Here is a 14,698-nt window from a genome sequence, read left to right as displayed (position 1 = left end):
CATTTTGATGGTATTATGCTTTCTCATCTAGGTACATGACATGTGTCTCTACTTAGATTTGGTATTTGGTTTTATATTCTTTGAAATTTATAGTTTTAGTTACATAAATCTTAAACTATTTATATTAGCTTTGATGCAAAACATTTTATTACATGATCATTAGTATGAATAATATATTTTTACTTTTCCATTTTTAATTGAGTAGTATTTATAAAAACTGTAGACTTTTTCAATTTCAAACATGACATTTTCCTATCAATTCTAATAGCATTCAGAAGTCTTGATTTCAATATTAAATATACTTTGGTTTTGGTTTTCATTGCTGGCTTTTCTTCAAAATATTTTAATCATATTTGGTTGTTGTTAGTTGCTATTGAGCCAGCTCTACTCATAAAAACTTTATGCACACATTGTTTTTATCATTTATATTTTATATTTTTTGAGTCCTTTGAATTCATTGTGGCTATTGTGTCAACACATCTCATAAAGGGAAGTCCTTCTTTTATAGACTGTACTAAATATAATATCAATTTATAGATATCAGACTTACTTGATGAATCCACCAAAACTATTGACTTTGTTGTTATGTATTGCGTCAATTATGACTCATAACTATGTTATATACATCTTAAGGAAACAAACATTTTCAGTCCTGTGCCATCCTCAAAATTGTTGACATTGTTGTAACCACTGTGTCAATCCATCTTATTGGGGAACTTTGTTTCTTCTGCTCATCTTCTCTTTTACCAAGCATGATATCGTTCCCCATGGAATAGTCACTTTTGGAAATATGCCCATTAGAGAAAGTCTCCCCATCTTTGCGTTTAAGAAGCATTCTGGCTGTACTTCTTTAAAGCCAGAATTTTTTGTTTTTATGGTAGCCCATGGTACAATCAATACTCTTCCAAGCATATAATTCAAAGGCATCAATTATTCTACAGTCTTGCTTATTTATTGTCCAGCTTTCACATGCATAAGAGGCAATGACTTACGTCAGAAGAACCTTAATCTTCTAAATGACATCTTTGCTTTCTGAACATTTTAAAGATATCCTTTTTTCCCCCAGCAAATTACGTTTTCCTGCTTCTTCCATGGATGTTAAATGTATACCCAATCAAAAGATAAAATCCTTAACAAATTCAATATCTTCATAATGCTGCTTATCAGTCCAGTTGTAAGAAATTTTGTTCTTTCTCTAGTGAGGTATAATTCACATTGAGAGTTGGAGTCTTTGATCTTCACCTTTGAGTTAAGTAAATTTTCCTTTCAGCCATCAAGAGTGTGTTATCCGCATACCACAGGTTGTTAATGTAGATTTCTCCAATACTGGTATCACGTTATATATATATTTCATATAGCCAAGTTACTGCTTCATTTTTAATTCAGAATAAAAGCTGAATAAGTGCCATGAAGGATAAACCTGGTACACACATCTTTACCAAGTGCAGTATCACTTTCTTCTGTTCAAATAAATATGTACAGCTCCAGCATAAGCACAATCAATTGTTCTGGAATTCTCATTCTTTGTTGAATGCCTTTGTACAGTCAATGAAATACAAGTAAATATTTTCCTGCTATTTTCAGCCAAGATCTATCTGACATCAAGAATGATAGCCTTTGATCTATGTCCTTTTTTAAATCCAGGTTGATTGTCTGGCAATTCCCTGTTGATGTACTGCTGCAACCATTTAATTACCTTTATCAAAGTTACTTTAGAATAATGGAGGCAAAATAGAGACCTTTTTCATATAAACAAAAACAAAACATTTTGTCACTGGAAGATTTATCTTCCATTAAATACTAAAAGATGTCTTCAGTCTGAAAGCAATTGATCTGAAATAGTAATTTAGATCTACATGAAAATACAGAGCCTTAGTAAACATAATTAGGCAGGTAGCTTAAAAAGATAGTTTGATTGCATATTTCTTGTCGTAATGTATTTGAAAAATAATTTGTGTTAATACTATGTATTTTTGCATTTTAAAGTTATAACATATAGAAATGTTATATATTTTAAAATAACAGCATTAAGCAGATGAGGGGGAGCAAATCTGTATAAAAGTAATATTATTTATTAAATTGTGTTCCATCAAATTATGTGTTGTAAATCCTAAAAGTGACCTTTCCCCATCATTTCACTAGAAATATGATTTTTGTTCTGTTAGTAAGATAATATTAGTCGAGGGTGTGTCTTAAGTCAGACCCGTTTGAGATATAAAAGGGCATACTTTGGCACTGGATATCTAAATGATCAGCAGTCAAACAAGGTAAACTATTCTATGAGACCTGGAACTCCAAGGACAGAGTTTTTCCCTGAGGCAACGGGAAGTGACCCTTTCCCTGGAGTCAGTGTGCTTAATTTAGTATAGAGTCACTGAGTCAGAATTCACTCAATGACTGTGAATTTGTTTTTGGTTTCGTATTTTTGCTTTTAGACTCTTACACTGTGAGAGAATATATTTCTAATCTTTGAATTCATCCACTTATGGTATTTTTGTTCAAACAGCATTAGGAAACTAACTCAGGTAAGGAAATTTTACCTCACAATAACTCAAAACCACAGAAACAAATAGAACCAGAAATTGTAAATAAGACTCAGTGTGAAAGGAAAGGTTGTCAAAAAATATGTGGTTCAGGAAAAAAAAACTATTGCTACAAAATTATAATCCACCCACTGCAATAGAACCATTTCAACACTTAACAACCCTATAAGACAGAGTATAAATGCACATTTGAGTTTTGAGACTGTAGATCTTTATGGAACAGATAGCCACAAAATTACAGAAAATGCTATTAAACAAAAAGAACAACACATGAAATGGTTATTTCTGGAAATATCTTTAATGTAGTCTGTAAACTTCTGAAGGATATTTTCCATCTCTTTAACCTTTCCCTGAAAAATTCTGTACTCTTCCATTTAAAGCTTGTTAAATGATAGATTTAGCATCCTTAAGAGACACAAATTGTGTTTCTTTTCAACATTCTTTGCATTTGGGGAACAAACAAAAAATGTCTGAAGGGGAAAGATCAGCACTACAGGATGGATGGGGTATAGTTTCACAATGAAATTATACTAAGTTTGCCATGGTTACCCTCAAAGAATGACTAAACACAGTCCTGATTGGAAAACATAATCATCATTAGTACAATTTTCCTGGCTTTTATTTCAACAACGTAATTTTCAATTTTCTTAAATATTCTTCCTAATAAGCCTCCATGACAATTCAGTGTCCTTTGAGTGAATTTATCAAAATGTCCTTTAAATTTTTTTGTTCGGGTTATTTTTCTTTTTCATTAAAAAATCATATTATTGGAGGCTATTACAGCTTTTCTAACAATCCATACATCAATTGTATCAAGCACATTTGTACCTATGTTGCCATCATCATTTCCAAAACATTTTCTTTCTACTCGAGCTCCCTTCCCCACCCTCATACATCATCAACGCTTGATAATTTATCAATTATTTTTATTTTATTCTTTTACTCCCTTCACCTACATTTCTGTTGTTTGTGTCCCTGGGGAGTGGGGGTGGTATTTCTACCATTGCAATCAGTTCCCCCCCCGCCCCCATTCCTCCTACCACCATGGTATTGCTACTCTCAATATTGGTCTTGAGGGGTTTATGTGTGCTGGAGTCTGTGTGTGAAGAGCTCTTATCTATAGCAGTGTACATGCTCAGGTCTCGCAGGATTTGTTAGGACTCATAATAGTGGGTGGGTGAGGGGAAATCATTAAAGAAGTATAGGAATGTTGTGCTGTACTGCACCTTGGCTGCCTCGTTCCTTCCTTGTGACCCTTCTGTGAGGGGATGTCCAATTGTCTAGAGATGGGCTTTGGGTCTCCATTCTAACTCCCCTCGTTTGCATCAAAATGGCTGTTTATTTTGGGTATTCTGATCCCATGGACGCCTTTTGTTCACATGGGTTAGTGTGCCTCTTCCATGTAGGCTTTGTTGCTAGATAGCTGCTGGTTTTACTCTAAGCTTTTAAAACTCCAGATGCTACATCTTTTGATAGCTGGGCACCATCAGCTTTCTTCACCACATTAGCTTATGCACCCATTTTGACTTCAACAATTGTGTCAGGAAGTGAGCATCACAAAATGCCAGGTTATTAGAACAAAACATTTTTGTGTTGAGGGAGTACTTGAGTAGAGGTCCAATGTCTTTATGCTACCTGAATACTTAACCCATAAATATATGTACATAGACATATTTCCCTATCATTTTATATATATTTGTAAATGCACGTGTCTATATCTAGATCTCAATGAGTGTCTTTTGCATCATTGTTCTTTCGTGTATTTCTTTTTCCTTTCCTCCTGTCCCAGTGTCATGCTCAACATTCATTTGGCTCTCAGTAATTCTTCTTGGCTACATTGCACTTGATAGAACCCCCAACCCCACCCCTCAGGCATTCTATGCCCTCCTCGCCATCAGTTTTAGATCTCTTGTTGCTCCCTTGTCCCTAAGTTTGTTGGCTTCCCTGCCCCTTTCCCCCACCTCCTCCTCCCCCTTTTCCCCCAGGAGCCGATCCCATTATTTTCTCCCTGGAATTGTTTGTCCTGCATATCTTATACAGATAGACATGAGAAAAGAAAGGAAGAAAGGAAGAAAGAAAGAACAATTGGGTCTGATGCAGTGCCAAGCTCTGCACCCTGTGTCCACAGTCTATTTTTAGAATTCTTCAGGGACTTAGTTGCTTTGCTTCTTTTGCTGCTTGGTTGTACTCCTTTTGTGTTAGACCCTGGTGTGTTTGGGTCAGAATGTGCATAATTCCCATACTGTACTGTCCCCCATAGCACTGTGGGTCAGTAAGGGGAGCATCGTGTCTTCAGGTTAGGATGACCCTACAATCCTCTACTTGAGCTGGAACATCATCCTTAAAGCTTGGTGCTCCAGGATGCTGTTTCTCTCTCTCTCTCTCTCTCTCTCTCTCTCTCTCTCTCTCTCTCTCTCTCTTCTCTTTGGAATCTTAGAGAGCAGTCACCATAACCTTCTGAGCTGTCTCCTCTAACTTGAATTTAAATTGTACAGCATAGTCCCTTGGAAGCCACAGCTTAGATTGAACTTGTTTTTGTTGTTTTTTAAGACATCTTAAGGAGGTTAAGGATCCCTGTTGTAATATGGACTACATACTGAGCTACTAAGGTCAGTGGTTCAATTCCACAAGCTGTTCTGAAGGAGAATTATTTGGCTGTTTGGTCTTCCAAAGATTTAAAGTCTCCAAAACTCAGAGGAGCTATTCTGCCCTATAGGATCACTATGTATCATAATAGACTTGATAGCAATGAATTTTATTTACTTATTTATTTGTTTATTTATTTAATTTGGGAAGGATGAGACTAAGATATGTGCATTACTGAGAAAATATGTCTACAGTCATTCATTTATCACAGAGATATACTTGAACAATTTATATTGATAATTTCTTGTGGTCTAGTGACCTAATTATCCTTTGGACTAATTGTTTCATGGAGTCTTTGAGTTTCTCTTCTCTTCTATGCTCTTGATGGAGAGAAACCAATAGTTGCACCTTGCATGAGTGCTCTCAGCTTTTAAGACTCCAGTCAGTACTCATTGAAGTTGGATGAAGAATATTATCTTTGCAGACTAGTTAATATGAAATAACCTTTGTATAACACAAGATGATGGTTCTGAGCCTCTAAGCCCAGTGTTCCTTTATACCAAGGTGTTTGTTCATGGCTAAAAAATGTCAAAAATTTGCTCCCTGTATGCATTAACACATTCATAGGTATATTTGCAGCACAAATAAATAGATATGTAAAATATTCTTTCAGACCTATATATATTTCTGTGTCTTGTCTCATTTATGCTTATTCAGTTTCCATGATTATCAATGTATCAACTCATATTGTTGATATTGATAAAACATAATTCAGATATACTGGTAACTATTAGTGATTGAAGTGCATAGTTGGGAACAAAGAGGAAAGAACAGTAGTTGGAAAATATGATCTGGGTGAATAAAAAACAAGATAGAGAGAGAATGATATATTTTTGCAAGACCATCAACTTGTACACAGTTAATATCATTTGTTAAGAAGACAAACGGAGATTATACACATTGACTTCTCCAGATGCAATATACAGAAATCAAATTGACTACATCTGTGGGAAGACATAATGGAGAAGCTCAACATCAGCAGCTAAAACAAGGTGTGGGGCTAAGAATGGAACAGATTGCAAATGGTTCATATGCAAGGTCAGATTGAAACTGAAGATCATTTAAACAAATCCAAAAGATATAAGATTAAGCTTATACCATGTATAATTCCAGAACACCTGAAGATCAGATTTAATATATTGAACACTAATTTTAGAAGACTTGATGAGTTGTGGGAAGAAATCAAGAAAATCATACATTAAGAAAGCAAAAGGTCATCAAAACATAGGAAAACAAAAAGATCAGTGTGGATGTCATAACAAAACATACTCTTAACCATAAAATAGCTAAGGCCCATGGAAGAAAAATCAAGTCAATAACCTGAACAGAGCAGATCAAGAAGGCAAAGAAAAATAGTATAATGAAATGTGCAAAGACCTAGAGTCAGAAAACCCCAAAGAATGCACACACTGTACATATCTTAAATGGAAAGAACACAAGACAAAAATGGAAGCCTCAAGTCGCAATACTGAAAGATTCTCTGGGCAGAATTGCTTGCTTGTGAAAATCAGCATTTGCAGCCTTCAGTATGGATTACAACTCAGTGCAAAGAAGGCCAAAATCCTTACAACCAGACCAATAGGTAACATAGCATAAAAAATGGAGTACAGAGTGAAGTTGTCAATGACTTCATCTTGCTTATATCCAAAATCAAGGCTCAAGGAAGCAATAGTCGGGAGATCAAAAACACGCGTTGTATTAAGTACATCTGCTGGTCAAGACCTCTTTAGAATGTTGCTTTGAGAACTAAGGTGCAAGTGACATGAGCAAAGGTATAGTCAATTCCCCCACTTGCATGTGAAAGTCAGTTACTGAATAAAGAAGATTGGAGAAGAACTGAGGCACTTGAATTGTGGTACAGGAGAAGAATTTTGAAAGTGCCATGAACTGCCAAAACGACAAACTGTTCTGTCTTAGAGGAAGTGCAGCCAGAGTGCTCCTTAGAGGCAAGGAAGGAGAGATTTCACATTACATACGTTGGGCATGTTGTGAGCACAGACCAGTTCTGGGAGAAGGACATCATTTTTGGTAAACTAGAGGGGCAGTGAAACATGGAAGACATTCAATGGGATGTATTAACACAGTGGCTGCAGCAATGGGCTCAAGCATAGGAACAATTGTCGAGATGTTGCAGGAAAGACAGTATTTCTGTTGTGCACACGGTCATTATTTGCCAGAACCCACTGGATGACACCTAACAACAACAATGGGAAAGTGTTGAATAATGTCAGAATCATTAAAAAAGATGGAAAGACTACACAGAGTCATTATACCAAAAGGAAGTACTCAATATTCTGCCATTTCAAGAGGTACAATATAGGCAAGAACCAATGGTACGGAGGGAAGAAGTTCAAGCTGCACTGAAAGCATTAACCAAAAGAAAGGCTCTAGGGTTGATGGAATGCCAACTGAAATGTTTCAACAAGGTGATGAAGCACTAGAAGCACTTTCTCTTCTACTATAGATAATTTGGAAGATAGCTACTTGGCCAACTGACTGGAAAAGATCCATATTTGTGCTCATTCCAAAGAATGGTGACTCAACAGAATGATCGAATTATAGTAAAATATAATTAATACCACATGTAATTGACATTTTCCTGAAGATCATCCAACAATGGTTGCCTCAGTACATTGGCAGAGAACTGCCAGGAGTTCAGGCTAGATTCAGAAGAGGACATGGAACGAAGCATTTTCTCGATTATGCCATGTACACCTTGGCTCAAAACAGACAATAGCAGAAAGATCATTGTGTGTGAGTGTGTATGGTATATGCATGTGTGTTTATCAAGATTAAGGTGTGTGATAAACATCAAATATTGCCACAGGCACCAAGGGAATACAGCATAAAGGAGTGGTTCTCCAAGGCTGGATTGGCTTTTTTTAGTATACATATAAATCATTTTATTGGAGCTCTTACAACTCTTATAATAATCCATGCATCAGTTGTATCAAGCACATTTGTCGATATGTCGCCATCATTTTCAAGACATATTCTTTCCACTGGAGCCCTTGTCATCAGTTCTATTTTTCCTCCCCCCACTAACTCCTATCACACTCATACTCTCATGATCCCTTGATAAATTATAAATGATTATTTTCATATCTACACTGCTCACTGTCTCCCTTCACCCACATTTCTGTTCTTCTTCATCTTGGAGGGTGGTTGTGATTGGTTTCCCCTTTCTCCCCCTTCACCCTCCACCTCCGTCACCCTCATGGTATCATTACTGCCATTATTGTTTCTGAGGAGTTTCTCTGGTTTACTGTCCCGGATTCCATGAGTCAAGATCTCTTATCTGTACAAGTGTACATGTTTCGGTCCAACCAGATTTGTAAGTAGAACTAGGGTCATGATAGATGTGGTTGGGGGAAGCATTAAAGAACTAGAGAAATGTGTGTGTTTCATTGATGCTATAGCGCACCCTGACTGACTCATTCCTTCCTTGTGACCCTTCTGTGAGGGGATGTCCAATTGTCTACAGATGGGCTTTGGGTCTCCACTCTGCCCTCCCTCTCATTCACATAGATATGATTTTTTGTTCTGGGTCTTTGATGCCTGACACCTGATCCCATCGACACTGAATGATCACACTGGCTGGTGTGTTTTGTCCATGTGGGCTATGTTGCTCCTCAGCTAAATGGTCACTTGTTTATCTTCAAGCTTTTAAGACCCCAGCCACTATATCTTTTGTAGCCAGGCACCATCAGCTTTCTTCACCACATTTGCTTATGCATTCATTTTGTCTTCAGCAATCGTGTATGGAGGGAAGGTGAGCATCACAGAATGTCAGGTTATTAGAACAAGTGTTCTTGCATTGAGGAAGTACTTGAGTAGAGGCCCAATACCCATCTACTGCCTTAGTACTTAACATATGATGTATGTAACATAGATATAGGTCCCTATCATTATATATAAATATATTTACATATGTACATGTCTGTATTTATACCTCTATAAATGTCCTTTGTCTCCTAGTTCTTTCTTCTATTTCCTGTTGCTCTCCTCTTGTCCCACTAGATTGTTAGGCCTTCACTTGTGTTTCAGTAATTCCTCTTGGCTACATTGCCCTTAATTCAACCCCACCAGACGTCCTACATCATCTTCGCCATCATTTTTAGATCACTTGTTCCCTTGTTCCTGGGTTTTTGGCACCCCCTTTCCTTTCCCTTGCTTCTCCCTCTCCTGTGTTCCCAGAACAGTCAATCCAATTGTTTTCCCTTCCAGGTTGTTTCTTCTGCCTATCTTATCTAGATAGACTTGCAGAAACGATAATAAGCACAAAAACAAGACAAAGCAAAACAAGAAAAACAAACAAAGACAGCAACAACAAAACCAAAAACAGTCATGGTATTTTCTGTTGTCTCATATTCATGTGAAAACTGGACATTGACTAAGGAAGACTAAAGTAGAATTGAGGTACTTTAGTGGTGGTGCTATAGAACAATATTAAAAGTATCATGGACTGCCTGTTGTCAGGGAGACCCATCCCTGGAGAATGACATCATGCTTACTAAAGTAGAGGGACAGCAAAAAAGAGAAAGATCCTCAACAAGATGGATCAACACAGTGACTGCAATAATGAGCTCACACATAGGAACCAATGTGAGAATGACACAGGACCAGTCAGTCTTTTATTCTGTTATGGATAGGTTTGCTATGATTTCCATTTCTTTGGTATGTTTTTATACCCTTTGGTTTTTAGTCTGTTTTTGTTTTTGTGTGTAAGATGTATTTCTTGTAGACAGTATATGAATGGATCTTGTTTTCTTACTCATTCTGCTACTCTCATCTATTGACTGATAACTTTAATCCATTTGAACAGTCCATCAATGCTAACCAGAAGGGGGAGAGGTGACCATTTTATGGTTATGGGCACAGGTATTTGAATATTAGTGTTAGTATTATGAGCTTAAGAAATTCTATTCAAGTTTTTCTTATTTACTCATTGAAATATACAGCATGATAGTTGAGAAAAGGGAATTGATTATCCAAAACAGTAGAGAGAATATAAACCAAAGTAGTATGAATGCTGATTTACCATTAAGGTCCACTTGAGATAACAGGGCATACATTTAAATTTTTGAAATTTAATTCAACAGAATCAACCATTTACATTTTGTTGATAATCTTTCATTCTTTGGATTTCACAAAACTACCCATGTGGTTTCCCTACAAAAACAAACATGAAAAAACTTATTAGGCACAGCTGTGCTTCACAAAGATAGGTGACCAACCCATTTCTCATGCAACTTGGCACTCCTGCCAGTCCCACCTGGGCTCAGTGCTCAGCAGCCCATAATCCAAACTCAGTTCTGTGCCTACTCCTGGGTCCCATAATTTGGCTCCTCAGGAAGGCTTGCTGTAACTGAGTGCCTGACCCAGAACTCAAGCAGCTCAGAGTCACAGTCAGTCTTGGCACAGATTGGAACACAAATCAGGATCCACACAGAGGGGAGAAGCCCCCTAAACTCTCACTCTCTTTTTCTTTCATTATTGTTTCATATTTTTCCTAAACAACATTCCCCTTTCTTCTTCATTCCCCCCACCCCACTCAAACTGAATTCTCTTTCATAGTTTCTGATAAAAAGTGTCTCCCTCTTGCAAGTCTTCTCTCTTTTTGTTTCTCTTTCCTTTTCATTCCTCCTTATTACTTCAGTGTTGTGGTCTCTATTTTTCCTTTGTGGCACCAGTGGACAGAGGAAACTATCCCACAAGACCCAGCGTGCTTTCCCAAACAAGTAGCTGCAGCACATTACTCTACTGAAAAGAGGAAATCTCAGAACACATAAAAAAAATAAGAAGAAGAAAAGGCGGGACTAACATGTTTAAAATCAAAAAAGTTCAAATTAACTTTCTGAAGAGGCAAGGCTCTAGTATACTAGAACAAACAGTTTAGAAGAATGATGTTCAGGTAATTTCAATGAATGTAAAGAGCTTATTATAAGAAAGCAATGGAAATAACATTAAAAGGCTCCATGTTGGAGGCCTACTCCCAGTTCTTGTCCATGCTCTCCACCCCCATCGTGTTGGGAGGAAGAGAGTGCAGTGGCGGGCCTGAGAGCAGGTGGTCTTGTCCCAGGGAGACCCATGGTGGGAGGCAGAGACTGTGAAAAGAGGGAGAAATGGAAGTTGGTCCTGTCCTGGATGAGTTTTTGTCGTGTAACCAATACTGGAGAAAAAATAGTCCTAATTTAAAGGCTATTTTATTTTCAAACTGGATAATGGGATGGGTAATTTAAGAACTTCATCTCTGGAACCAAGAGGTCTTCCTAACCTTAATGTGGAATATATTACCTTTGAAGAAATGAAGGAGAAAACACTGAAAATTTGCACTGAATCTAACTACTGCTATTCAGCAATTATGTTGAGTTAGTCTGGGTAGATTAGAGAAACAAATCCACAGACACTCAATGTGTATAAGGCAGAGTTTTATATAAAAGAAAATTTTACATTAATAAAGCATCCCAACCCAGTCCAGTCCAAGCCTATATGTTTGCCATTAGCCCATAAGTCCGATACCTATCTGTAAAGTCCTCGTCAAACTCACGAAACACATGCAATGATGCTGAATGCAGGATGATCAGAGGTCAATGGGTAGAAAGTCTTTGGATCCAGTGGAGTTCTAAGAATCTCAGCGCTGGCAGGGGTCTCCACGTGGCTTCTCCAACACCTAGGGTCCACGTGACTTCTCTGGGATGTCTCCCAGGGAAAACAGCCTTGTCAGTAGTTGGTTTCAGAGCCGAGAGAAAGAAGTCCTCTGCTCCAAGGAAGAAAAGTAGGAGTTCCCAGAATTCTCAGGAGAAGGCCATGTCCACACAGAGTCCTCATTGTCTATGACCTGATTGACAGAGTAGACTCCACCCCTTCACTCTTAATCCTCTCAAGTCCCAAATTGACACCAGATTATGTAACTACCACATATGTGAATTGCTAACAGAGCCAAGGAGAAACTATACAGGAACAGACAAATTTCTCAGAGTAAGAAAGATTGTGAAGGTTGTTAGCTGTGTTCATCCTTCTTTGGAGAAACAGTGTTCTAATATTTTAATTTGAATCAATGCAGTAAGGTTTCCTGGAAACTCACCAAGTTATACTGAAAAGTCTAATATAAGTGGTCCTTGAATGCCCAGGTCACTTAATTGACCAAAGGTTTCTTTGTCAACCTCCATAACAACAAATGGTTTGCTAGAGAACATAGATAGCAAAGAGGCAAACTTATAGCAAAAGGAGGTAAAAAATATAGTGAAACTCCTAAATATGAATCAGAAGGTGGTTCTGTGAGCCCTATGAAAAATAAACACCCAGATGAAGATGCTGCTGAAGCTGAGGAACATCAGTTTTGACAATGAAGGTGAAGTAAGGGAGTCAACCAGCCAGACTACTTCCAGTGAGGCTTCTCCAGCTATGGTAGAAGAAATAGAAGTATCATCTCCTCTTGGGATAAAGATAAGGAAGGTAGTTGTACCAGACATCACTGTACAGAAGAGGATGAAGGCAACAATGAAGTCTTATGACATCAAGAGAAATGGTCACAGGAAGAAAAAAATCAAGAAAAAGAAGCAAATGATGCTTTAACTGTGAAGGAAGAGACTTTTGAAGAAAATAATATAATGGAGAAACGAATTTGTCATATTATTTCTAATTTGAGAAATATTTACATTGTGAAGGTCGTGAATACACAGGCCTTTTAAGTAGTGGTTCTGACTGCATTGAATCAGACTAATTAGTGGAAATAAATTCCACTTAAACTTGAGCATCTCTCTGAGTCAACAATGAAGCCACAGAGGAACCTATGGAACAAGACTTCCTATTTAAAAATATTTAGATGCAGTATGTTACATGTAGTTCTATTTTACACTGTATAAAACTTTTATGTACTAAAGTAGATATTTAGGTTTTTGAGAGAAGCAGGTTGCAAAATTAAGTACTTTATAGAATAAACTCTGAAAGAATTGTACATATGAGCACTGTGAATATCAGCCTCTCTGGGCTGATATATATATATATATATATATATATATATATATATATATATATATATATATATATATATATATATATATATATATATATGGCAGAGTAGGATGGTCTGGTCAAATCAGTTGTTTGTGTATAGAAAAAAATTTTAATTAGAATTAAACTTTTTAAACTGAAAGGTAGTAATTATCATTTTGAAAACTATTCAGAGATGATCACATTTAGTTTATACATAAGCAAGAAATTATTTTGTCTTGTCTCTTTCTGACAGCTCACACTATTCATATTTTGGTCATAGTTTCAACATTTTAACATAAATTATAGGGTTTGTGCTAGTTTCCAGATTTTATTCTTTGACTATGTACAATGGAACTTTAAGTCACACACTCACACACAAATATAAATTCTAAGGTGGGTAATTATATGTTTTTCTGCTTCTACAAAGAGATGACTGCAGTGGATACTATTCTATTGGTAATGATTGAGTTTCTTTCTCTTCTGAGTAATTCAAATAAAATCTGGCCCTTGTGAAACTCTGGAAATCTTAAATTTGTGAAGCACCAGATTAGACACTGCAAGAAATCCGTTCAAGCTAAAATTATGTAGTATATTTCTGAGGTGCCTGAGAAAAAGAGTTCATTATTTATGTAAAAAATGTACTTTAACTTGGAAATGGTGTTCGAACATTAGTTTACTATTTTGAAGATTGAATGCTTATGATGCTGACATAAGACCATTACAGGAGAACTTGGCAGGTTGATTAACCTTGTGCTTGCTTTTCTAAACATTGTGAATATTACCATTTCTTTTTAAATTATTAAAGAGTATACAAATGTCAATGGTATAAAACAGCACTATACTGGAAAAATTAATATATTATTTTAGTAATGTTCTTCGGCTTAAATAACTAATGCTTTAGGGCTGCATAAAAACCAACATAATTTCTGTGGCATTGTAAAGTGAATTAAGTATTTTTAAACATGCTTCTTCAACAGCCAGTGTTATATGTTTCAGTTCAAAACAAAGTACAGTGATTACTCTAAACTCAATATTTTCAAATACAAAAAATGAAAGTCAAAAAATGAAAGTCATGCAAGCTGCACCTTCCCTGTCAAAATCAATGGCTTGCAAATTTATATCTGTTTATTCAGCTGTACCTTTAGAATTTTTAAACTTCTGTAAAGTTAATTTTATAGAATGTCTGTGTTCACTGCCTTTGTGAAGCAGTATATAATTGTACAATTTCTGTGTGTAAACTGAATGGGCTTTCAATACAGTATTCACATAAAGCAATAAATATTAATGTTATGAAAAATAAATAAATATCTATAATGCTTACATCAAACAGAAATAAAGACTAATACTAAAATAATAGAAGTAGACTACACTTATAAAGGACAGATGAAAATTTTGAAGAAATTAAAAGTAGAATTACTGAACTTGAAGGAAAAATTCTCAGCACCAACCAGTGAGACTAAGAAACAACAAAAGAGCAAAGTAGTCGGAATAAGGCCTAAGAAACATGTGGG

The 14,698-nt window shown here is 36.4% G+C and overlaps 1 pseudogene; it reads left to right on the top strand.

Annotated features, from left to right (window-relative positions):
- LOC142433548 (serine/threonine-protein phosphatase 4 regulatory subunit 2 pseudogene) overlaps window positions 1–12,939 on the top strand; it is a 93,198-nt pseudogene extending 80,259 nt beyond the window's left edge.
- Window positions 12,940–14,698: the final 1,759 nt, after the last annotated feature.

This window comes from Tenrec ecaudatus, chromosome X (assembly GCF_050624435.1).
Source record: "Tenrec ecaudatus isolate mTenEca1 chromosome X, mTenEca1.hap1, whole genome shotgun sequence".
Taxonomy (NCBI): domain Eukaryota; kingdom Metazoa; phylum Chordata; class Mammalia; order Afrosoricida; family Tenrecidae; genus Tenrec; species Tenrec ecaudatus.
The sequence above is the reverse complement of the archived record's forward strand: the minus strand, read 5'-3'. Positions and strand labels throughout refer to the sequence as shown.